Source organism: Nycticebus coucang, chromosome 14, assembly GCF_027406575.1.
Source record: "Nycticebus coucang isolate mNycCou1 chromosome 14, mNycCou1.pri, whole genome shotgun sequence".
In the NCBI taxonomy this organism is placed as follows: Eukaryota; Metazoa; Chordata; class Mammalia; order Primates; family Lorisidae; genus Nycticebus; species Nycticebus coucang.
Window position 1 is genome coordinate 66,729,859 of NC_069793.1, and position 26,564 is coordinate 66,756,422.

A 26,564-nucleotide genomic window follows, 5' to 3' on the forward strand; every position below is an offset into this window, starting at 1 on the left:
GGTACCCCAGGAATCCCTGAAGGGCCTTACTCTGACAGAGGAGATGGCTCTTCTAGCAGCTTTTGCCACCACTGTACTCCTCCAGCCTTGGGGGAAAAATGAAGAGTTGGAAAAGGAATATGATGATAAGGAATGTCTTAAGTTCTCCAGTGATTTTTTTACATGTGTCTAGTGGAAAGAAACCCCCACCCCACAGATAACAGCACCAAGAAGGATGCTCAGGAAGGTGAATGTAGAGATCCTAGGTCCCCTGGTGGACATCACTTGGGCTGAAAACAAAGTCAGGCATATAAGCACAGAGGACTGGAATTGTGGGGAGCAGAGGGACTATGTCAGCTTGGACAGGCCAGCTTCTGATGGCTCAATGAACTGCTGGTATTGATGGGAGAGTATGTAGAAACTTGTGGCCATCTCATATATGCATGCAGGCAGCTGAAAAGCAGTGATCTCAACCTTTTTTGAATTTGGGAAGGAGTGTGGACAGGGTTGGTTGAGGAACTGGGCCTAGGTGAGGTTACAATTTCTAAACCAGGGATTTTACTATGGGGCAAGCTGTTTACCAGCTTTCTTAGGCTATTGGGTATTTTGCTGCTTCTGGCTCTGGCCCTTTTGGGGGGCTGTCTATAGTTGGACTGGGTGACCAATTAGGCTGGAGGGATACAGCCACCTGGCTCTTTTCTGGGCTAGATTCTACTGCCTTGCAGCTTTGCTTGACACTGTTGAGAGAGAGCAAGCCATGGCAGCAGCTGATGAAGAATTGTTCAGTTGGGCTAGCTGGAGTTGCCTTGGGTTAAACAAAGGACTATGCAGGGGAATATACCTGTAGTTAGTAAATGCTACTGCCAGTCTCGACTCTTAGCCATGGCTGAGGTTCCTAAGGATGAACTAATCCTTTCCATGTGCTGAGGGTTAAAGCTACAGCATCAGACAGTGAAGTGAAGAAGGCCTATGGACAGCTTGGTGGTGATTGTTCACCCTGACAAAAAACATCATCCCTGGGCTGAAGAGATCTTCAAAGTATTGCGGGTAACCTGTGACATTGTCAGCAATGCTGAAAGGTGGAAGGAATGTGAGATGAAACAAATGGCAGAGAATGAGCTGAGCCAATCAGTGAACGAGTTTCTGTCCAAGCTATAAGATGACCTCAAGGAGGCAATGAATACTATGTGTTACCGACGTCAAGGAAAGCATAGGTTTGAAATAGACAGGGAACCTAAACATGCCAGATACTGCGGTGAATGTAACAGGCTACATTCTGCTGAAGAAGGAGACTTTTGGGCAGAGTCAAGGATGTTGGGCCTCAAGATCACCTACTTTTGCACTGATAGAGGGAAAGATGTATGACATTACAGAGTGGGCTAGATATCAAGGTGAAGGCATATCTCCAGATACCACAGAGTCCCTTACGCTGAGACCCACCACAGATATTCCTCTTGCTGACCTTCAGGAATCCTTGAGCACATCTTTCAAGTACCCCAAGCCAGATGTCCAGTGGGAACTTCTTTGCAGCACCTCAGTCTGGCCCTGGGGCCACTGTAGCCTCTAAGCCTAACAGCACAGTACCCAAGGGAGAAGCCAAACCAAAGCAGCAGAAGAAGGTAAGGAGGCCTTCCAACATTGACACATCTTCTTTTCTTTCCTCAAATCAATGTTAGGGAGTTAAATGGGCTCTGTACAGCACAGGATAGAGTTTGATTTATTTTTAAACATTTTAAAAAGAGAAAATTTAAGCTTAAACCATTACTCAGTACTCATAGGAAGCACCTAAACCACTCTCCCCTGTCCCCTAACACCTAGTAACTGAATCTTGTCTTCTGAAATACCAAAGAAATGGAGAGTGGCTAAAGCAAAGAACCTAGGGCCTGGGCAATATATCCCTTTGAGGTGTGGGAACTGAGATTTTCCTGGTCTATATGTACCTTTGTCTCGTTATTTGCTTTTAGAACAGATGATACTCCTTGCCCTGTTTTTAAACTATAAGTCTATATTATTTGTTGACCCATTTCAGGGGGGAAGACTTTACCCTGATATATCAGTTAAAAGAACAAGAAAGCATGTAACCCTAATTATAGGAGATAAACAGAGTTCAGAGAGTGGAAACTGAATTTTCCCTCTGACTTTCATCTTTTGGTAAATCACTCAATTTCAGGTGTACTGCTGCAAAGATGGACAAAATTAGTAATTTTTAAAAAGGAGACTCATTCCTACTGTCCTTGGGTAAGGGAGAAGGATAAGGGGATTTCCAGAAGCCCCCTTGTGACCCAAGGGTTTGTATTCTTTTAAAGTTTGTTCATATTTGTATGTATATATTTATTTAAAGCCAGGGGATTACCTTTCTATAAATATATAACAGGGGGAAATAAAAAACAGAAATGGGCTCGGTGCCTGTAGCTTAGTGAGTAAGGGCGCCAACAACATACACTGAGGGTGGTAGGTTCGAGCCTGACCCGGGCCTCCTAAACAATGACAACTGCAACCAAAAATAGCCGGGCACTGTGGCAGGCACCTGTAGTCCCAGCTACTTGGGAGGCTGAGGCAAGAGAATCATTTAAGCCCAAGATTTTGAGCTTGCTGTAAGCTGTGACACCACAGCACTCTATTGAGGGTGACATAGTGAGACTCTGTCTCAAAAAAAAAAAAGAAATGACCAGAAGGAAAATCTCTCCCAAAAAAGAGAAAAAAAGAACCAAATATAAACTCTTAAGTAGTTGCAATGAGTGTTAAGGAAAAGTAGCTAGCTGTTTAAACTTAATATCAGACTGCAGATGGCAGAGGAAAGAATAAATGAAGCTGAATACAGATTAAGTCATCTAACATATGTATAATTAAAGTTCTAAGAGGATAAACCAGAAAGAAATAAGGAAAAATATTTACAGAAATAATAACTAAAAACTTCTCATTATAGTAAAAGATAAGAACTTACTGATCCTTGAAACTCAATGAACTCCAAGCAGTGTAAATAGGCAGAAAATCATACCTTGCAAATGGCTAACTTGAAAACAACCAGGGAAAACCACATTACACATGGGAGGTAAATGGGGAAGGATGCAGAGTGAGAGTGAATATAGATTTTCACTAACTTCATAGAGAAAGTGAGGACAAAAAACAATGGAATGACATTTTTTAAATGCTTAAAGAAAACAAGTTTTTCAAACTAAAAATACCTTTTCCTATAAATTACCCTTTAAAAATGAAAGTTAAATAAAGACTCTTAGAGATAAACAAGTAAGAGAATTCCTTGCTAAGAATCTGTCTTTAAAAAGTTTAAAGGATTTGTGGGCGGCGCCTGTGGCTCAGTGAGTAGGGCGCCAGCCCCATATGCCGAGGGTGGCGGGTTCGGGCCCAGCCCCGGCCAAACTGCAACAACAAAAAAAAAAGTTTAAAAGATTTGTTCAAGCAAATTACATCATACAGCAATTATAAATGCTAAATAGAGATTATATATTCTTTCAATTTATTTAAAATATATTAACTCTTTTAAATTAAAAACTAGAGTAATATAGGGTCTATATCATATATAGTTATAATATATGACAACTATAACACAAAGGACAGGAGGAAATACATACAACAATACTTATATAGTTTATGTGAACAGTATACTACAGATTGTAAGAGGCTATAGATGCATATTGCAAGCCCTAATACAACTACTAAAAAAAAAAAGAAACGCAAAACGAAATAACTAAAATATCAATAAAGAAATTAAGAAGAATGGGCGGCGCCTGTGGCTCAAGGAGTAGGGCGCTGGTCCCAAATGCCGGAGGTGGCGGGTTCAAACCTAGCCCTGGCCAAAAAAAATAAATAAATAAATAAAAAGAAATTAAGAAGAAAAATTAAAATGAGAAGAAAAATAAAATAAGATCCTTTGCATCCATGAATTCAAGTTACAAGGAGCTATGCTCATGCCACTACACTCCAGCCTGGGCAACAGAGTGAGAGAGACTCTATCTCACAGACAAACAAAACAAGGCTGGGCACAGTGGCTCATACCTTTAATCCCAGTACTTTGGGAGCCAGAGGCAAGAGGATTGCTGGAGACCAGTCTGGGCAAAATGGTGAGACCCCCCCCCAGCTCTACAAAATATTTTAAAATTAGTGGCCAAGCACATTGTGGCTCATACCTGTAATCCTAGCACTCTGGGAGGCTAAACTGGGAGGATGACTTGAGGTGAGGAGTTTGAGACCATCCTGAGCAAAGTGAAGCCCAGTCTCTACTAAAAATAGAAAAATTAGCTGGGTGTGGTGGCAGGCATCTGTAGTACAAGCTACTTGGAAGATAAAGGCAGGAGGATTGCTTGAACCCAGGAATTTGAGGTTGCTATGAGCTAGGGTGATGCCATGACACTCTAGCCTGGGCCACAGAGTGAGTCTTAGTCTCAACAAACAAAAAGAAAAAAATTTAAAAAATTAGCTGGGTGTGGTGGCACATGCCTGTGGTCCTAGCTACTCTAGAAGCCGAGGCAAGTGGATCACTAAAGTCCAGCAATTTGAGGCTGCAATGAGCTGTGGTCATACCAGTGTACTCTCATCTAGGCAACACAGAGAGACTCTGTAGGAGAAAAAGAAAAAAAAAGGGAAAAAAACAGCCATCTTGTATCAGACCCCAACACTCTTAACAAAAATAAACACCCCAACTTTGCCCTCCTCGCTCTCCAAAAAGCTACCAAACTGGGTGGAATACTTTACCAACAAAATTCATATACACCTGGAACTTGTGAATGTTACCTTACTTAGAAATTGGGTCTTGCCTATTTTAAACTAATATAATCAAATTAAAATACAGTCATTTTGGATTAGGGGATGTTCTAATCCAATTGCTGGTGGCCCTATAAGAGGGAAAGGTAGATACAGAAGAGACACAAAGAGAAGAGAAAGCAAAAGAAATGGAGGCAGAGATTAGCATTATCCTGCCACAATCCAAGAAATTTAATTAACTGAATAAATGCTAACTGGTAATACATGGAGGAACAAAGCCTATCAATTCTAAATGGGATGTGTCATGTTAGGTCATCTAACTATTTTTTGTTATTTACAATGGGAGAAACAGGGCTTTAATGCCTATAGTTCAGCAGTTAGGGCACCAGCCACATACACCAGGGCTGGTGGGTTCAAACCCAGCCCGGGCCTGTCAAACAACGACAACTACAACAACAACAAATAGCTGGGCATTGTGGTAGGCGCCTGTAGCCTCAGCTACTTGGGAGGCTGAGGCAAGAGACTCTCTTAAGCCTAAGAGTCTGAGGTTGCTGTGAGCTGTGGCACCACAGCACTCTATCAAGGGTAACATAGTGAGACTCTGTCTCTAAATAAATAAATAAAACAAAACAAAATAGGAGAAATATCTTGGTCTTTTTATTTCAAATTCCAGTATTAGTAAAGTTACTAGAAAATAGGCACATTCATATTGTAGGAGGTGGGAGTATAATCTAGTACTGGGGCAACGCTGGGGCCCACTTGATAGTACTTATTAAAAATAGTAACACACAGTCAATCCAGCATGCAGATTGATCTAAACAGGTATCCAAAAGAAATAATCAGAGGTATATGCACAGATATTCAGGTATAACACTAGTTGTAATAATAATATTTAAAAACAGCATGCTTTTTTTTTAGAGATAGAGTCTTACTTTGTTGCCCTGGGTAGAGTACGAAACAGTATACTTTTAAATAGGGCCCTGCTTACTTAAATTATGACACATTCATAAGGTACACAATATTATGTATCTATTCAAATTTTTCCTATAGACATTTTAGTGCAGTAGAGAATGGTTGAAAATATTTCTTCTTTTTTTTTTTTTTTGTAGAGACAGAGTCTCACTGTACCACCCTCGGTAGAGTGCCGTGGCCTCACACAGCTCACAGCAACCTCCAACTCTTGGGCTTAAGCGATTCTCTGCCTCAGCCTCCCGAGCAGCTGGGACTACAGGCGCCCGCCACAACGCCCGGCCATTTTTTGGTTGCAGTTTGGCCGGGGCCGGGTTTGAACCCGCCACCCTCGGTATATGGGGCCGGCGCCTTACCGACTGAGCCACAGGCGCCGCCCTGGTTGAAAATATTTCAATGTAAAAATCAAATTTAAAAAAAGCTATCTGATTTTGTTATCCTCATTTGGCTAAAGCAAAAATACCTACTCATCATCCATAATCAAGAAAAACTGGCTCTATAATCAATAAAGAAAATAATAGCAAAATGATTTCTAATAGTAAAAATCCAAAAGGTAGGATGAAAAAATCTAAAGAAGTTTTCAACCAGGCATGGTAGCTCACACTGTAATCATAGCACTTTGATGGGAGGCCAAGGCAGGACTGTCTGAGGCCAGGAGTTCAAGACCAGCCTGAGCAAAATAGAACCCCCCAATCTCTACAAAAAATTGAAAAACTGGCTCGGTAGCCGTAGCAGAATGGTTAGGGAGCCGGCCACATACACGGGGGCTGGTGGATTTGAGCCTGGCCCAGGTCTGCTAAGCAATGACAATTATAAAAACAACAAAAAAATAGCCAGGCTTAATGGCAGGACTACTCCCTATAGTCCTAGCTACTTGGGAGACTGAGGCAAGAGAATCACGTAAGCCCAAGAGTTTGAGGTTGCTGTGAGCTGTGACTTCACAGCAATCTACTGAGGGCGACAAAGGAAGAGACTACGTCTCTAAATAAATAAATAAATAAATATTAAAAGGTATGACATTTAAAATTAAAAAAAAAAAAAAAAACCTGAAAACTTAGCTAGGTGAGCCTGTAGTCTCAGCTACTTGGGAGGCTGAGGCAGAAGGATCCCTTGAGCCTAGGAGTTTGAGGTTGCAAGGAGCAACAAGGATGCACCCTAGCTCTGGCAATAGAGCAAGACTTTGTCTCAGAAATAAATAATAAAGGTAAGTTTCCTAGAAAAATTAGGTACAAACAAGACAACTACAGGTGATTATTCCTTATCCAAAATCTTTGAGACCAGGCTCAAGGTTCCAGATGCAGATTCTCATGGTTGGTTGGTTTGAATGAGATTGGCAAGACCATAATCTTGTACAAACTCAAGTTGGGGGAGAATGCCACCACCACTCCAACCACAGGCTTCAATGTAGAAACAGGGAATGTAAGGACATCTGTTTCACAGCCTGGGATGTCGGAGGACAGGACAAGACTAGGCTTTTGCGGTGGCTCTACATCCAGAACACTCAGGGGTCACCTTTGTGATAGACAATCATGAACAGGAGTAGATCCAGGAATCTGCTGATGAACTCCAAAAGATGCTGCAGAACATGAGCTGTGAAATTCAGTGTTGCTGGTGTTTAACAAGCAGAACATGCCCAATGTCATGCCCACTAGTGAGCTAATAAGCTGGAGCTACAGCATTTGCACAGTTCAGGCGGCGCCTGTGGCTCAGTAGATAAGGCACTAGCCCCAAATACCAAGACTGGCAGGTTCAAACTCAGCCCCGGCCAAACTGCAACAAAAAAAATAGCCGGGTGTTATGGTGGGTGCCTGTAGTCCCAGCTACTCGGGAGGCTGAGGCAAGAGAATCGCCTAAGCCCAGGAGTTGGAGGTTGCTGTGAGCTGTGTGACACGGCACTCTACCGAGGGTGATAAAGTGAGACTGTCTCTACAAAAAAAAAGCCAGCATTTGCATAGCTGCATGTGGTATATCCAGTGCCAGGCCAGTCTGTCCCATGAGCTGTATAAGCATTAACGAGCAAGAGGAAGGGCCCTACTGCTAGGAAGCCCCTATGTACATCTCCTGGATGACCAGACTCTGGTCTCCCAAATAGTGCACTTCCCTTCCACCCTTCCTTCCTCCCTTTGTGCCCTCCCCACCCCTGCCCCTGCCTACATGTTCTCTCTGTTGTTAGAACCCGAAAGCTCATTTTCTGGCCACTCTCTTACCTGCTAACACCTGTGGAAGGTGCTTCCAGGCCAAGGCTCCCTCTTCCAGAGGAGCAGGGATGTGGGCTTACTTTTGTTTTTCTGATTTGGAGTACCCCTGGGGCCAGGTTAAAGGGAAAGGCGAGGGCTTTGGGTGGTGCTATGATGTTACACTGGATATTAAGCAGTAAAAATTTGCTGTGATTTGTTTAAAAAAAAAAAAACACAAAAAACTTGGGACCAGATGTTTCAGATTTCAGATTTTGGAATATACGTGTTATATCACAAGTATTCCTGACCTAAAAATCTGAAATCTGAAGTGCTCCAAAGAGCATTTCCTTTCAGCATCATGTTGGTGCTTATTGTGGATTAAGAGTATAATAAAATGTTCAAATAACATTGAACATTTTGATGCATATATCTGAATCTCTAAAAAACTACAATGACATTCACAATACTACTTTAATGCCACCTCCAGAAACAAAATAGAAATTCTAGCCCAATTCCAACATTTATAATAACATTTCTGAATTAAGACCCTCTTCACCACACTAATCACACCCTCTTGCAATTCTGTGAAGACCAGGCATGACAATGACCTCAATGGAATTCATATTCTATTTTATTAACAACCATGGGCAAACACCTTAGATATGAAATCTAATTCAAACAATAGGCCTCTATCTTTGAAACACATGTAGCCCAAGGCAAATATAACAGAAAGTGATCCTATTCACTTATATTTCATTTTAATGAGTACATACAAAATGCCAGGGACTGAACGAATGCTGGCATATAATAATATAACATAGTCCCTGTTAAATGAAGGAGACAAAAAAAATTCTTGCAGTGTTATAAAAAGTAGGTCGTGAGAGTAGTCTTCTACAATGAGGCTGAAAGGTAAGGAAAAACTTCCATAGAAAATGACTTTAAAATCTGAAGAAGAGGTTAACTGGAAGAAAGAAGAGACAGAGATGATGATATCTCATGCCTCTGACAACCACAATGGCTACCCTGTATTAGAGAGCTCCCTAATGGAGCTTTATATATTTTTCCAATCTTAACTAGAATACATGTAAAAAGAAATACATTTAAATATGTAACTATTTCTATATGAGATCACCTAAATTTTTCAAAAACAAATCAGAAAAGCAAATCTGTAATGAGTCACAGGTAGGAATAACCCTAAAGTTACAGGGTCTCTCTAACTCTCTCATCTCAAAAGTCTATTCAGTAAATAAGCAATTTGGAGAGAGGCAGTTTCTAGGTTGGAGTCTTAGCCATTCCTTTTAAAACACTTAATACTGGGCGGCGCCTGTGGCTCAGTGAGTAGGGCGCCGGCCCCATATGCTGAGGGTGGCGGGTTCAAACCCAACCCCAGCCAACTGCATCAAAAAAATAGCTGGGCGTTGTGGCGGGCGCCTGTAGTCCCAGCTGCTCAGGAGGCTGAGGCAAGAGAATCGCGTAAGCCCAAGAGTTAGAGGTTGCTGTGAGCCGTGTGACGCCACGGCACTCTACCCGAGGGCGGTACAGTGAGACTCTGTCTCTACAAAAAAAAGAAAAACTAGCCAGGCATAGTGGCAGGAGCCTGTAGTCCCAGCAACTTGCGAGTCTGAGACAAGATTACTCAAGCTCAAGAGTTTGTTTGAGGTTGCTGTGAGCTACAATGATGCCATGGCACTCTAGCCAGGGCGGCAGAGTGAGATTCATCCCTAAATAAATACATAAATAACATTGGTTATATTTCTAAATAACCAACAGATTAATGGAAAAGTCACAATAGAAATCAGAAAACATTCTGTACTAAATATTAAAAAGAGTATGTATCAAATTAAAAAAAAAAACTATGTTAATACTTATAGGGAAATTTATATAATTATATACACAATTTGTGTATAGCATATTTCAGAGGAAAAAGCTAAAAATTAATAAGCTATGTAAATATTTCTAGAAGTGGGAAAAGGGCCAGGTGCAGTAGATCACACACCTATAATCCTAGCACTCTAGGAGGCCAAGGTGGGTGGATACCTTAAGTTCAGGAGTTCAAGACCAGCCTAAGCAAGAGTGAGATCCCTCTCTACTAAAAATAGAAAAATTAGCTGGATGTTGTGGCAGACATCTGTATTCCCAACAACCTGGGAGGCTGAGGTAGGAGCAGTGCTTGAACCCTGGAGTTTGAAGTTACTGTGACCTAGGGTGACACCATGGTGCTCTAGCCTGGGACAACAGAGTAAGATTGTCTTAAAAAAAAAAAAAAAACAGAGAAACAAGATGCTGGGTGTGGTGACTTACACTTGTGATCCTAGCACTTCGGGAGTCTGTGGCAGAAGACTGCTTGAGGCCAGCATTTTGAGATCAGTCTAGCAACACAGCAAGACCCCATCTCTACAAAACAAATAAAAAACTTAGCCAGGCATGGTAGCCAACACCTGCTTAGCTATTCGGAAGGCTCATTTTGAGCTCAGGAGTTCTAGACTGCAATGAGCTGTGATCAGGCCACTGCACTCCAGCCTGAATGACAGAGCCAAAGCCTGCCTCTTTTTTTTTTTGAGAAAGAGCCTCAAGCTGTCAGCCTAGGTAGAGTGCCATGGCATCATAGCTCACAGCAACCTCCAACTCCTGGGCTTAAGCAATTCTCTTGCCTCAGCCTCCCAACTAGCTGGTACTACAGGCGTCCGCCACAACACCCGGCTATTTTTTGGTTACAGCCGTCATTGTTTGGTGGGCCCCAGGCTGGATTTGAACCCGCCAGCTCAGGTTGTATGTGGCTGGCGCCTTAGCTGCTTGAGCCACAGGCGCTGAGCCAAGCCTGTCTCTTTTAAAGAAAAAGAGAATGTACAAATAACCAGTATTAAAAATTAATTAATGGACGTATGATTATAGATCCTGCAGATGTAACTGGAGTAATTTATGCTAATAAATTTGAAATAGTACATGAATAATTTGTGCTAATAAATTTGAAATATTAGATGAAATGTACAAAGTCCTAGGAAAATAAATAACAGAAAGAAAATCTTAATAATACTGTAACTACAAAACTGAGGCCATAATTTAAAAACCTCCCCATGACTGCAAAAGACTAAGAAATTGCCAAGGTGCTCTTGAATAAAGGATAAGGTGGAAGTAGCCAGGCATTGTGGTGGATGCCTGTAGTCCCACCTACTTGGGAGGCTGAGGCAAGAGAATCGCTTAAGCCCAAGAGTGTGAGGTTGCTGTGAGCTGTGATGCCACAGCACTCTACCAAGGGCAACATGATGAGACTCTGTCTAAAAAAAAAAAAAAGAAAGAAAAGAAAAAGAATAAAGTGGAAGGATCTGCCCCCTGGGAATTCAGTAACTTTTTTTTTTTTAGAGACAGAGTTTCACTTTATGGCCCTCGGTAGAGTGCCATGGCCTCACACAGCTCACAGCAACCTCCAACTCCTGGGCTTAAGCAATTCTCTTGCCTCAGCCTCCCGAGTAGCTGGGACTACAGGTACCCGCCACAACACCCGGCTATTTTTTGGTTGCAGTTTTGGCCGGGGCCAGGTTTGAACCCGCCACCCTCGGTATATGGGGCCGGCGCCTTACCGACTGAGCCACAGGCACCGCCCAGAATTCAGTAACTTTTATATTAAGTTACGGTAAGACAGTTTGGTATTGTTGCAAGAGTAACTAAACCAACCAGCAGAACAGAAATCCCAAAACCAAACCAGTGAATTTATATACGAGGCCTGACAATTAGTTCACAAACTTGCCACTGTGTGCTTAAGTTGGCAGGACTATACAAACAGCACAATAAGGTTTCATAACCTTGGTATTTTGATGCCCTATAGCTGTGTTCACGTTGACGTGTGGTAGTGTCTTGCTGAGTGGTATGCATTACTGTTGTGTGTTTTTGTGTGCCATTAAGAGAATATTGGAGTACAAACTAGAGCAACGAACAAACATTATTAAATTCTTGTTCAACGTGGCAAGAGAGAAAGTGAAATCAGGGACAAATTTGTCCAAGTTTATAGAGATAATGCCATAAAGAAAATGGAGAGCTCAAATAATTGAACATTTTTCTGAGGGGAGAGAAAACTGTCACTGATGAAGAGAGGTCAGGGCACCTGGTAATAAGCAAAACTGACAAAAACATTACAAAAATTCATTGAATTGTGTGTCAAAATCATTGGCTGACTGTGAGAAGCATAGTACACCAAGTAAACATCAATATGAAAATAGGAAAATCTTAACTGATAATCTCTTGGCATGAAGTGTGCACAAAATGGTCCTGAAGAGTTTACCAATAAACAAAAGCAAAGGAGAGGGCGGCGCCTGTAGCTCAGTGAGTAGGGCGCCAGCCCCATATACTGAGGGTGGTGGGTTCAGACCAGTCCGGGCCAAACTGTAACAAAAAAAAAAAAAAAAAAATAGGCGGGCATTGTGGCAGGTGCCTGTAGTCCCAGCTACTCAGGAAGCTGAGGCAAGAGAATCACCTAAGCCCGGGAGTTGGAGGTTGGAGGCTGCTGTGACGCCACAGCACTCTACCAAGGGCGATAAAGTAAGACTCTGTATCTACAAAAAAAAAGTAAAGGAGAATCAAAGTTTGTCAAGACCTTTTGAAGAGGCAAGAGAATGTTTTGGGCCATGTATCACTGATGAGGAAACATGAGTGTGCTAATACGACCCTGAAACAAAGTGTCAAAGTATAATGGAAGTAAGTCAATTCTTCACAACCAAAAAAATTGATTCAGGCCAAATCAAGAGTCAAAACAACGTTTGTAGCTAACCTTTTTCGATATCAGAAGGATTGCTCTTTACAAATTGGTACCAATTGGCCAGTTAACCAAGTTTACTATCTGGATGTGCTGAAAGGCTGTGTGAAAAAGACAAAAATGAACTGAACTTTTCACCAACTCACTGCTCTTACATCACAACAATGCAATAACTGTGAGGATAACTGTGTATCCATACTGAATAAAAAGAAACCGGATATCTACTTCATAGTATCTACACATAAAAATCAATTTCAACTGAATTATAAAATTAACAGTTGCACACCAATCGGGGACAGGGGAAGGGTCAGAGACTGACCACCTACCATGGTTTGTTTTCATATGCTCAGTCGTCTGCTAAACCCTGATGTGCGAAAACCACTTCCATGGGATCAGTGGATCAGTTCCTGATTCCACTCTTTGGTATGTGACTGTTAAATGGAAAAGGCAGAGCAAAACAAAAAAAGCCTCTGAAATATGTAACAGAAGATATGTATGTAATAGAAGAAACTTTACTCAGGCTACAGAAAAGATTCTTCAAACACAAAAATTACGGAAAGATACATCCATCAACATTAAATTTAATATTTTGTGATTGTGACAAAGTCAAACAGTTAAAACAAGCTCAGGTTGGTCTGTTCAGGAAAAACCATCTCAACTCTTGAACGCAAGCTTTTGAGGAAGAAACAAGTGTATGAAATTTTTACTTTTTGACTGAAACCTCTTTTATATATACTTTAAAGCTTCTCCCCATGGCAGCCAAGCATGGTGGCTCACATGTATAATCCCAGCATTTGGGAAGCTGAGGTAGGAGACCAGGAGTTGGGAGATCAGCCTGAGCAACACAGCTAGACTTTGTCACTGCAAAAAATTAAAGTCAGGCTTAATGACACATGCCTGTAGTCCTAATGGAGGCTAAGGCAGGAGGATCACCTGAGCCCAGGAGTTGGAGGCTGCAGTGAGCTTTGACTCCACTACTGCACTCCAGCCTGTGTAAAAGAGTAAGACCCCTTCTCTCAACAAAAGAAGAAAAAAAAAGGTTGTGGCAGGCACCTGTAGTCTCACCTACTTGGGAGGCTAAGGCAACAGAATCGTCTAAGCCCAGGAGCTGGAGGTTGCTGTGAGCTATGATGCCACTGCACTCTACCAAGGGCAACAAAGTGAGACTTTGTCTCTAAAAAAAAAAAAGAAAGAAGAAAAAAAGGATGCTTATACTGAGGCAAGTAAGACCAACTAAAACTAGCAAATAACATTTAGTCATCAATTTTATAGAACACAAAATCAGATCTGTTTAGTAATACAGATATACTCCTGGTTCTTTCTAGGCACTTTTCCAAGAAATCAGACAGACTTCTCTTCCAAGAAATTACTTCTCTACTTTGAAAAAAAAATGCTCCAGATGATTTTATAACCCACTCTAATATTTCTAAAACCTTTTTGGTCAGTAAATTCTCCCACATATCTGATTTAAAGTCACTACTTTCAGTTCAAGCCCTTCTCTTCTTGCTCAGATCTTTGAACTGCAAAATAATTAGCTATTATGCTGTATGTAAGTCTGTACCAATCTATAGACTTTTTTCAACTGTACCTTTGCCTGCTTTTCAAAATTGAACAATTCTCATTAGAGTAACACATATTTTTTAAAACTATTTCTTTCTTTTTTTTTTTTTGTAGAGACAGTTTCACTTTATTGCCCTCGGTAGAGTGCCGTGGCGTCACACAGCTCACAGCAACCTCCAACTCCAGGGCTTAGGCGATTCTCCTGCCTCAGCCTCCCGAGTAGCTGGGACTGCAGGCGCCCGCCACAAAGCCTGGCTATTTTTTTTTGTTGTTGCAGTTTGGCCGGGGCTGGGTCTGAACCCGCCACCCTCGGTATATAGAGCCGGCGCCCTGCTCACTGAGCCACAGGTGCCGCCCCTAAACTATTTCTAATGTAATTTTATTTTATTATTATTATTTTTTTGGCCAGGGCTGGGTTTGAACCCACCACCTCCGGCATATGGAGAGGGTTGTGGGCCTTTCCTCTGTGAAATCCAATCTGCACACTTCACATCAGCAGATGGGAAAGGCATCAGAGTTAGAAGCTGAACTGAGTAGGTCTCAGTAAGTGCAATCTAAGAGTGAGTAAATAAGGGATGTACGACTAAAACACTTAGACTGTAGCTTTGAGCCACAGGCACAGCCCTAGAGTATCACATATTTTAATTCCACGATAAAATAAGTCTGATATTCCTTGTGCAGAAATAACATTTTGAAATGTTCCTGATAACTCTATCAAAGTTAATAACAATTAAACAAATTTTATTAAAGCCACTGAACTTTAGTAAAAACTAATTTCTCATTACGTATAAGAATTTTGTCTTATAAATGATAAAAGGTTTGGCGTGGTAGCTCATACCTGTAATCCTAGCACTCTTGAGAGGTCAAGCCCGGAGGACTGCTTGAGCTCAGGAGTTCGAGACCAGCTTGAGCAAGAATGAGACCCCCATCTCCACTAAAAAACAGAAAAATTAGCTGGAAGCTATGGCTTGCCCCTATAGTCCCAGCTATTCAGAAGGCTGAGGCAGGAAGACCACTTGAGCCCAGGAGTTTAAGGTTGCAGTGAGCTGCCATAATACCACTGTACTCTCCCCAGGTTAACAGAATAAGACTCTGTCTCAAAAAACAACAACAACAACAAAAAAAAGGATACAAGTCCTATAAAAATACCTGACAAAAACCTAACTTTACCTAACAGATTTAGTTCGTATAACTCTATGAACTATAGAGATTATTGGTTTTCTCGCTCTTCTGGTTGGTTTGAGGAACACCTAAGTATGCTACACTTTCTGTACAGATCCTACCTATATGTGAAAATTTTATCATCAAATCTGAGCTCTAGGCCAGGCGTGGTGGCTCATGCCTGTAATCCTAGCATTATGGGAGGGCGAGGTGGGTGGATACCCTCCGCTCAGGAGTTTGAGGCCAGCCTGAGCAAAAGTGAGACCCTGTCTCTAAAAACTAGCTGGGCACGGTGGTGGGCGCCTATATTGCCAGCTACTTGGAAGGCTAAGGCAAGAGGATCATTTAAGCTGTGAGCTACGATGCCACCGCACTCTATGCCTTTAAAAAAAAAACAAAAAAACTGTAGGGTGCCGGCCCCATATGCAGGAGGTGGCAGGTTCAAACCCAGCCCCTGCCAAAAACTGCAAAAAAAAAAAATAGTTATCTCAAAAAAAAAAAAAAAACTGACCTCTAGAACCAGACTATTGGGTTGAAATCCCAGCTTGCTACTGACTAATAATGCAACCATGAGACAAGTTAATCTCTCTATGTCTCAGTTTCTTCCTGGTAAAATTGGAATAGTAGTAGCGCCTATAAGTATTTAAACATTTTATGTGCAAATAGTTTTTGACTTACAATAAATTATAAAAATAGTGCAGAGAATTTCAGTATAGCTTTAATCATCTTTCACAACATCTTACATAACCACAATTATCAAAACTAAGAAATTAACAGTGATGTTATCAACTAAACTATATAACTTATTTGGATTTCACCATATTTTTCTACTAATGACCTTTTTCTGTTCTAAGATCCCATCCAAGATCCACATTAAATTTAATTGTCATGCTTCCTTAGTCGCCTCTGATCTTTGACATTTCTTCCAGTTCTCCTTGTTTGAAATACACTGATCAGTTATTTTGTATCATGTCCCTTAAGCCAGATTTGTCTGATGGTTTTCATGATTAAATTAATTAAGGTCATGCATTTTTGGCAAAACCACCACAAAATTGACCTGCTTTTCCTGGTGCATTATAACAGAGGATACAAAATGGCACATTGGGCAGCACCTGTGGCTCAGTGAGTAGGGTGCCAGCCCCATATAACGAGGCTGGTGGGTTTGAACCTGGCCCCGGCTAACCTGCAACAAAAAAATAGCTGGGCATTCTGGTGGGCGCCTGTAGTCCCAGCTGCTCAGGAGGCTGAGGCAAGAGAATCACCTAAGCCCAAGAGCTGGAGGTTGCTGTGACACCACAGCACTCTACCGAAGGCAACAAAGTGAGACTCTGTCTCTAAAAAAAAAATGGCATTGCTCCACTCACACTGTCATATAAAGTACCATGCACTAGTGGGTAGGGTGCCAGCCCCATATACTGAGGGTGGAGGGCTCAAACCCAGCCCCGGCCAAACTGCAACAACAAAAATAATAGCTGGGCAATGTGGTGGGTGCCTGTAGTCCCACCTACTTGGGAGGCTGAGGCAAGAGAATCGGCTAAGCCCAGGAGTTGGAGGTTGCTGTGAGCTGTGTGACACCAAGGCTCCTACCAAGGGTGATAAAGTGAAACTCTGTCTCTACCAAAAAAAAAAAAAGGCTCATTAATGTCTCACTCTAGGTGATTTTAACCTTGATCATTGGTTACTAGGGTTAACTACAGGGTTTCTTTACCATAAAATTGTTTCCAGGTGGTGCCTGTGGCTCAAAGAGTAGGGCGCCAACCCCATATGCCAGTGGTGGTGGGTTCAAGCCTGGCCCGGGTCAAAACTGCAACAACCAAAAAAAAAAATTTTTTTTCCCTTTGTAAATAATTAATACCTTGTAAAAAAGTTGAATCTCCCTTATACCTCCCAGCTAGATTATAAGCAAGAAGACAATAGAGTCTTCCTTTTGTTAACTACTACATTCCCTAGGACACAGAACTGTGCCTGTCACACAGGAGGTATCTATGAAATGGATAAACAACTGTGAAGATTCTATGTTATTCTTAGAAGCTTTTTTTAAAAGGCAAAGAGATGTGTTCTGCACAGTACACCTTAATGACGATGTTTTTAAATTTTCAGATTAGGGCAGTGCCTGTGGCTCATTGGGTAGGGTGCCAGCCCTGTATACCAAGGGTGGCGAGTTCAAACCCAGCCCCAGCCAAACTGCAACAAAAAATAGCCAGGCGCTGGGGCAGGTGCCTGAAGTCCCAGCTACTCAGGAGGCTGAGGCAAGAGAATCGCTTAAGCCCAGGAGTTGGAGGTTGCTGTGAGCTGTGACACCACAGCACCCTACCAAGGGTGATAAAGTGAGACTGTCTCTAAAAAAATAAAGAAATAAATTTTCAGATTAATATGAGGGTACAAATGATAACATTACATTGTTTGCGTTTGTTAGGTAAAGTCCAAGTGGTAGCTGAGCCAATGATTTCCTTTTAAACTATTTTTGGGGAAAAAATATCTGCATTATAACAATAGGTCAAGATGAGTGCTAGGAATAATGTCAAAGATAGGAGAATAAAAGCCAGACTATGAAAGCCTTTAACTCAGAGGAGTTTGAGCTTCATCTCAAATAAGAAGTCTTGGCTCAGCACCCATAGCACAGTGGTTACAGCATTGGCTACGTACACCGAGGCTGGCAGATTCGAACCCAGCCAGGGCCAGCTAAACAACAGTGGCAACTGCAAAAAAAAAAAAAATACTTGGGCATTGTGGCAGGCGCCTACAGTCCCTGCTACTTGGGAGGCTGAGGCAAGAGAATCTCTTAAGCCCAAGAGTTTGAAGTTGCTGTGAGGGATGATGCCACAGCACTCTACCGAGAACAGCACAGGGAGACTCTTGCCTTAAAAAAAAAAAAAAAAAATCAAGTAAGAAGTCTTTTGGGGGCCAGGCAAGATAGTTCATACCTGTAATCCTAGCACTCTGGGAGGCTGAGGCAGGAGCATTGCTTGAGCTCAGGAGTTTAAGACCAGCCTAAGCAAGAATGAGACCCCAACTCTAAAAATAGCTGGGTGTTATGCCGGGCACCTGTAGTCCCATCTACTTGGGAGGCTAAGGCAAGAGGATTGCTTGAGCCCAAGAGTTTGAGGCTGCTGTGAGCTATAACACCACAGCACTCAAGCACAGGGAGACTGAGTGAGACTTTGTCTCAAAAAAAAAAAGAAGTCTTTTGGGATATTTTGGCAAGGTTTTATTCTCTCTTTCAATGGTAGGACAAGATAAGGATAAGTAAGACTTATTTAGCACTTATTAATTTAAAAAAATCTTAAAATATTTGCCCTTTTATGGCTGCCTTATGTCTCTCTCTTTTTTTTTTTTTTTTTTTTTTTTACCTTATTTCTCTTAACACAGTGTCCTCAAGGTTCACCCATGTTGTAGCATCTGAAAGAATTTCCTCCCTTTAAAGCTAAATAATAAGGCCGGGCTTGGTGGTTCACACTTGTAATTCCATCACTCTGGGAGGCCAAAGTGAGTAGATCACCTGAACTCATGAGTTTGAGATCAGCCTGAACCAGAGCAAGACCCCATCTCTAAAAATAGCTGGGCATTGTGAGGGGTGCTACAGTCCCAGCTACTTGGGAGGCGAAGCCAAGGGCATCATTTGAGCCCAACAGTTTGAGGTTGCTATGAGCTATGATGTTACGGCACTCCATTGAAGAAAACAAAGTGAGACTCTATTTAAAAAAAAAAGCTAGGGCGGTGCCTGTGGCTCAGTGGGTAGGGCACTGGCCCCATATACCAAGGGTGGCGGGTTCAAACCCAACCTGCCACACTGCAACAAAAACAAAATAGCCAGGCATTGTGGCGGGCGCCTATAGTCCCAGCTACTTGGGAGGCTGAGTCGAGAGAACTGCCTAAAGCCCAGGAGTTTACTGTGAGCTGTGACACTACAGCACTCTACCGAGGACGATAAAGTGATACTCTGTCTCTACATTTTTTTAAAAAAAAAGCTAAAAATATTCCTTTGTATGTATCACATTTTGTTTATCCATTCATCCGTAGATGCACACTTGCCTCCACCTTTTCAGCTATTGTGAATAATGCTACCGTGAACGTGGGTGTAAATGAATTAGTTTTAACTTTATAAAAAAGAATAGAGAACCAGGCACAGTAATGCAATGCTTATACTCTCAGTTAGTTACTTAGGAAACTGAAGCAAGAGGGCAACTTGACCCCAGGGACACAGTTGTAGTATGCTATGACATCTATAAATAGCCAAAAAATAGCCGGGTGCTATGGCGGGCGCCTGTAGTCCCAGCTACTCGGGAGGCTGAGCAAGAGAATCGCTTAAGCCCAGGAGCTGGAGGTTGCTGTGACCTGTGTGATGCCACGGCACTCTACCACGGGCCATAAAGTGAGACTCTGTCTCTAAAAAAAAAAAAAAAAAAGAGGGCGGCGCCTGTGGCTCAGTGAGTAGGGCGCTGGCCCCATATGCCGAGGGTGGCGGGTTCAGACCCAGCCCCGGCCAAACTGCAACAAAAAAATAGCCAGGCGTTGTGGCGGGCGCCTATAGTCCCAGCTGCTCGGGAGGCTGAGGCAAGAGAATCACTTAAGCCCAAGAGCTAGAGGTTGCTGTGAGCCGTGTGACACCACGGCACTCTACCTGAGGGCGGTACAGTGAGACTCTGTCTCTACAAAAAAAAAAAAAAGAAAAGAAACTCCTCTGAAAACCCTAACCATTTCTAAATCTCTTATAAGTGTTGGGTCTTAGAAAATCTTAATGATTCAAGTTAGAAAGCAAATGGAAAGGTGATAATTGACTTAACAGATCCCAAAAAGATCAATCTTAGGCTGGGCACAGTGGCTTACACCTGCAATCTCAGCACTTTGGAAAGCAAGGCAGGAGGCTCTCTTGAAGCCAGGAGTCAGGTCCAGACTGGGCAACATAGTAAGACCTTGACTCTACAAAAATTTAAAAATTATCTGGTGGCCAGGCGTGGTGGCTCACACCTATAATCCTAGCACTCTGGGAGGCTGAGGTGGGTGGATTGCCTGAGCTCACAGGTTGAATACCAGTCGAAGCCAGAGGGAGACCTTGTCTCTAAAAATAGCTAGATGTTGTGTAGGGAACCTGTAGTCCCATCTACTCAGGAGGCTGAGGCAAGAGAATCGCTTGAGCCCAAGAGTTTGAGATTGCCATGAGCTATGACGCCACAGCACTCTACCAAGAGTTACAAAGTGAGACTCTGTCACCAAAAAAAAAAAAAAATTATCTGGGCATGCTGGCACATATCTATAGTTCTAGCTAAACCCAGGAGGCTGAGGTAGGAGGCTTGCTTGAGGCCCAAAGTTTGTGGTTACAGTGAGCTATGAACACATCACTTAATCACTACATTCCATCCCACACAACCAAGGGAGACCTGTCTCTTAAAAAAAAAAAAATTAATCTTACACTGACAATGGGGGAAGCTGAAAAGCATTCTGATTTGGGCCACAGAACCCCTGTATGGCTCAGGAATTGTCTGCAGCAAGCACATCTAAGAAATAAGGGTGAAGAGAGCTAAAAACAGAAGAAATGGGGAAAAGTCTGTTTACTAGTCAACTGACAAAAAAAAAAAATAGTCAACTGACACCCTCTTACATCCCATCCTCTACACACGGCCAGGTAGGTTCCTCTTCCACCTCATCAGAAGATTAGATTATGCTGCTGGAAAAGGAAACAGAAGTTTTCTGTATTAGGGAATACAAGGTACAACTGAGGGATACAGTACAAACAGTATTAAAAACAAAGAGACTAGGGCAGCGCCTGTGGCTCAGTGAGTAGGGTGCCGGCCTCACATGCCAAGGGTGGTGGGTTCAAGCCCGGCCCCGGCCAAACTGCAACAAAAAAATGGCCAGGCATTGTGGCGGGAGCCTATAGTCCCAGCTGCTCAGGAGGCTGAGGCAAGAGAATGGCATAAGCCCAGGAATTGAAGGTTGCTGTGAGTCCTGTGATGTCATGGCACTCTGCCGAAGGCAGTAAAGTTAGACTCTGTCTCTACAAAAAAAAAAAAAAAAGAGACTAAATCCACTTAACTATGTATATACATACATTTTTAATGACTTAAAACAGTGATCATTTATTATTTCTTTTTCACTGTTTCAGGTTTACTATGTCATGACTTCAAATTGTCTCTCATTTCAGCTCCAATAATACTAACAACCAGGATTATGTCCTCCAGCAACACAATGAATAATTCTTTAGGAAATCTGACCAGCAAAGATTTAAAGACCTCAACATCACAGACTTCCAAAAAAAGAACTCAGGCAGATCCTTCCACAGTGAAGTCCCAGAAACCCACTCTTGTGTTAAAATAAAAATTTTAGTGCTCTTGTGTTAAAAGAACAAGAGTCAGAATGGCAACACTGCAATGAATCTGCAAGGTAATACATACATGTCTAAAGAAACTTCTAAAGAAAGAATATATCCAACCTACACAATTCTAAAACCCCACCAAACATTAACTTGTCACTGTAAGGATTGTATGAATATAGTTTCAGACACAAAGGGTCTCAAAAAATTTCCTCCCATATTCCCTTTACTAGGAAGCTAATCTACTGGAAGGTATACACGTTGGACATAGTAAGGGAATAAACCAGAAAAGAAAGCATACAATCTAAGATACAAGGGATCCAACTAACATAAGAGAGAAGTGAAGAGAGAATTGAAAATCCTTACAATGATGGTAAAGGTAGATCCTAAGTTGACAGCTGTATACCAGTCATGGAGGGTGACCAGTGTAAATCAGAGTAAGTCTGAAGGTTCTGGAAGAAATATCCCAGAAGATCAAACTGGCCAACAACATTCTTTTTTTTTTTTTTAAGAGACAGAGTCTCACTTTATCACCAGCAGTAGAGTGCTGTGGCATCACAGCTCACAGCAACCTCCAACTCCTGAGCTTAGGCGATACTCTTGCCTCAGCCTCCCAAGTAGCTGGGACTACAGGCATCCGCCACAACCCCCAGCTATTTTTTTGTTGCAATATAGCCAGAGCCAGGTTCAAACTCACCACCCTCAGGAGATGGGGCCGGTGCCCTACCCACTGAGCCACTGATGCGTTGTTACATACTGAGAGAGGAAAACTGTTGGAAAAGAGTTTGAGGATAAATTAATACACATGTGAACTGAACAAGGAAAAAAAAAATTAAGTCAAATAGTGACACAAAAGAAAAAAAGTTGAGCAAAGAGAATACAAGTAATCACTACTAACAATAACAATAATGTTATTGCCTAATAACAATAATGTAAAGATTACCGATCTAACCAAAATGTATATTTATATACAAGGAATGGGGAAAAACACTGCCAGGTTAATAATGTCACCACAGAAAGGAAAAGATCTAAGGCACAGAGAGGTTAAATAACTTGTCCAAGACCACATTAAAAACCCTGGGTCAAGATTAGAACCAAAGCCTCATTGTTTCTAGAGTGATCTTTATCATAACATATTGCCTCCTTAAAAGGAAAAGCTCAACTATGTATCATGAGGATAGATTTAAGAATTTCAGAACAGGGCGGCACCTGTGGCTCAGTGAGTAGGGCGCTGGCCCCATATGCCGAGGGTGATGGGTTCAAACCCGGCCCTGGCCAAACTGCAACAAAAAAATAGCCGGGCGTTGTGGCGGGCACCTGTAGTCCCAGCTACTTGGGAGGCTGAGGCAAGAGAATCGCCTAAACTCAGGAGTTGAAGGTTGCTGTGAGCTGTGATGCCACAGCACTCTACTGAGGGTGACAAAGTGAGACTCTGTCTCTACAAAAAAAGAGAAAAAGAATTTCAGAACAAAAAAGGTTAGTATTAAAAATTATAAAATTGGGCGGCGCCTGTGGCTCAGTGAGTAGGGCGCCGGCCCCATATGCCGAGGGTGGCGGGTTCAAACCCAGCCCCGGCCAAACTGCAACAAAAAAATAGCCGGGTGTTGTGGCAGGCGGGCGCCTGTAGTCCCAGCTACTCGGGAGGCTGAGGCAAGAGAATCGCGTAAGCCCAAGAGTTAGAGGTTGCTGTGAGCCGCGTGATGCCACAGCACTCTACCAAGGGCGGTACAGTGAGACTCTGTCTCTACAAAAAAAAAAAAAAAATTATAAAATTTAGGGGTGGGTGCAGTGGCTCCCAGCACTCTGGGAGGCCAAAGCAGGTGGACTGCCTGAGCTCAGGAACTCAAGACCAGCCTGGACTAGAGCAAGACCCTGTCTCTAAAAAATAGCCAGGCATTGTGTTGAGTGCCTGTAGTCCCAGCTACTTGGGAGGCTGAGGCAAGAGGATTGCTTGAGCCCAAGAGTTTGAGGTTGCTGTCAGCTAAGATGCCACAGCATTCTGAGGGTGACCAAGTTGAGACTCTGTCTCAATAAATAAATAAATAAATAAAAAATAAATAAATAAATTACAAAATTTGTTTCTCTGAAGATTTTCTTTTTCTTTTTGGAGACAGAGTCTCACTTTGTTGCCCTTGGTAGAGTGCCGTAGCATCACAGCTCACAGCAACCTCCAGCTCTTAGGCTTAAGCGATTCTCTTGCCTCAGCCTTCGGAGTAGCTGGGACTACAGGTGCCCATCACAAAGCCCAGCTATTTTTTGTTGCAGTTTGGCCAGGACCAGTTTGGAACCCACTGCCCTCGGTATATGGGGTCGGCACCCTACTCACTGAGCCACAGGCGCTGCCCTTCTCTAAAGATTTTTAAAAACAGGAAACAATAACTTAAAGAGTTTAACTGTCAGCTCAGCGCCCGTAGCACAGCGCCCGAACCCAAGTTGGCAGGTTCGAACTCAGCCTGAGCCAGCTAAAACAACAATGACAACTGCAACAAAAAATAGCTGGCACTGTGACAGGTGCCTGTAGTCCCAGCTATGTGGGAGACTGAGGCAGGAGAGTGGCTTGGGCCCAGAAGTTTGAGGTTGCTGTGAGCTGTGACACCATAGCACTCTACCGAGGGTGACATAGCAGGACTATCTTTTTTTTTTTTTTGTAGAGACAGAGTCTCACTGTACCGCCCTTGGTACAGTGCCGTGGCGTCACATGGCTCACAGCAACCTCTAACTCTTGGGCTTACGCAATTCTCTTGCCTCAGTCTCCCAAGTAGCTGGGACTACAGGCGCCCGCCACAACGCCCGGCTACTTTTTTGTTGCAGTTTGGCCAGGGCTGGGTTTGAACCCGCCACCCTCGGCATATGGGGCGGGCGCCCTACTCACTGAGCCACAGGCGCCGCCCTGCAGGACTATCTTAAAAAAAAAAAAAAAAAAAGAGTTTAACTGTTACAGCCAAAAAGATCACAGCTGGCCTAGTGACTATCATATTCTGGATGCAATCCTGGATATTAAATAAAAACTAAAGAAACGTGAATAAAATATGGACTTTTGGTGGCACCTGTAGCTCAAGTGGCTAAGGCACCAGCCACATACACCAGAGCTGGCGGGTTTCAATCCAGCGAGGCCTGCCAAACAATGACAACTACAACCAAAAAAATAGCTGAGTGTTGTGGCAGGTGCCTATAGTCCCAGCTACTTGGGACTACAGTCTTGGGAGGCTGAGGCAAGAGAATTGCTTAAGCCCAGGAGTTGGAGGTTGCTGTGAGCTGTAATGTCACAGCACTCTATCCAGGGTGATAGCTTGAGGCTCTGTCTCAAAAAAAAAGAAAAGAAAAAAAACTTGGACTTTAGTTAATAATAATGTATCAATACTGGTTCACGAATTGTGAAAATTTTACTATAACACATAAGGTGTTAATAACTAAGAAAATTTGGTGTGGGTGTATAAGAATTCTCTGTATTATCTCTGTAAATTTTCTGTAGATCTAAAACAAAGTTTATTAGCCTATAGTCCCGGCTACTTGGGAGGCTAAGGTAAGAGGATCACTTGAGCCCAAGAGTTTGAGGTTGCTATGAGCTGTGATGCTGTGGCACTCTGCTCAGGGCAATAGAGTGAGACTCTGCCTCAAGAAAAGAGCCTCAGGCGGCACCTATGGCTCAAAGGAGTAGGGCACTGGCCCCATATACCAGAGGTGGCGGGTTCAAACCCAGCCCCAGCCAAAAACTGCAAAAAAAAAAAGGTTTTTGTTTTTTTTTTTTAATTTATTTTTTCAGGAGGGGCATCGGATATATAAAAGGTTTATTTTATTTTTATTAATTTATTTTTTCAGGAGGGAGCACCCAGATATGTAGCAGGTTTATTTATTTATTTTCGCAGTTTTGGCGGGTTCGGGCTTGAACCTGCGGGGCCAGCACCCTACTCCTTGAGCCACAGGCGCTCCCCTAAAAGGTTTATTTTAAAAACAGAATGGGGTCTCAGTGCCTGTAGCACAGTGGTTACAGCACTAGCCACATACACCCAAGCTGGCAGGTTCGAAACCAGCCCAGGCCAGCTAAACAATAATGACAATTGCAACAACAACAAAAATAGCCAGGTGTTGTGTTGTGCACCTGTAGTCCCAGCTACTTGGGCGGCTGAGGCAAAAGATTCGCTTAAGCCCAAGAGTTTGGCTTGCTGTGAGCTATGACATTACAGCACTCTACGGAGGGTGACATATTGAGACTCTGTTTCAAAAAACAAATAAATAAATAAATAAAAACAGAATGGGACTGGGCACAATGACTCACACCTTTAATTCTAGCACTTTTGAAGGCCGAAGTAGTAAGATCATTTGAGGCCAGGAGTTTGAGACCAGCCTGAATAACAGCAAAACCTAAAACTCCATCTACACAAAAAGTAAGAATAATTAGTCAGGCATAGTAAGCAGCACATGCCTATAGTCCTAACTACTTGGGAGGATCCCTTTAGCCCAGCTGTTCTCAACCCGTGCGTTGCGACCCCTTTTTAACAATGAAAGTACATTGCAGAATTAGGAAGGTTGAGAACCACTGCTTTAGCCCAAGAGTTTGAGCTTACAGTGAGGTATGATGATGCCACTGCCTAGCCTGGGAAAAGAGCAAGACCCTATCTTCAAAAAAAAAAAAAAAAAGCCAGGCATGGTGGCTCATGCCTATATCCTAGCATTCTGGGAGGCCAAGATGGGACGACTGCTTGAGCTTAGGAGTTCAAGACCAGCCTGAGCCAAGAGTGAAACCCTAGCTCCACTAAAAATAGAAAAACTAGCCAGGCATGGTGACTCACACCTGTAGTCCCAGCTACTCAGGAGGCTGAGGCAAAAGGATCACTTGAGCCTAAGTTTGAGAAGCTATGATGATGCCACACCACTCTACCTAGGGTGTCAGAGTAAAATTCTGTCTTAAAAAAAAAAAAGGAAAACTCCACATGTACAAATA

General features: G+C 42.6%; 1 protein-coding gene and 1 pseudogene across 5 annotated transcripts in view; one reads left to right on the forward strand and one right to left on the reverse strand.

Moving 5' to 3' along the window:
• The window catches only part of RAB6A (RAB6A, member RAS oncogene family), a 97,732-nt gene that overhangs the window by 64,500 nt on the left and 6,668 nt on the right, over positions 1–26,564 (reverse strand). For 2 of the 5 annotated variants that reach the window (XM_053560639.1, XM_053560638.1), the window contains exon 2: positions 10,146–10,238. The exons of the other annotated variants lie outside the window; for them this stretch is intronic. The gene's annotated coding sequence lies outside the window, so the exon portion shown is untranslated. The remainder of the gene's footprint in view (positions 1–10,145; positions 10,239–26,564) is intronic. 5 annotated transcript variants of the gene reach the window in all.
• On the forward strand, positions 1,064–1,955 carry LOC128564811 (dnaJ homolog subfamily C member 14-like; annotated as a pseudogene).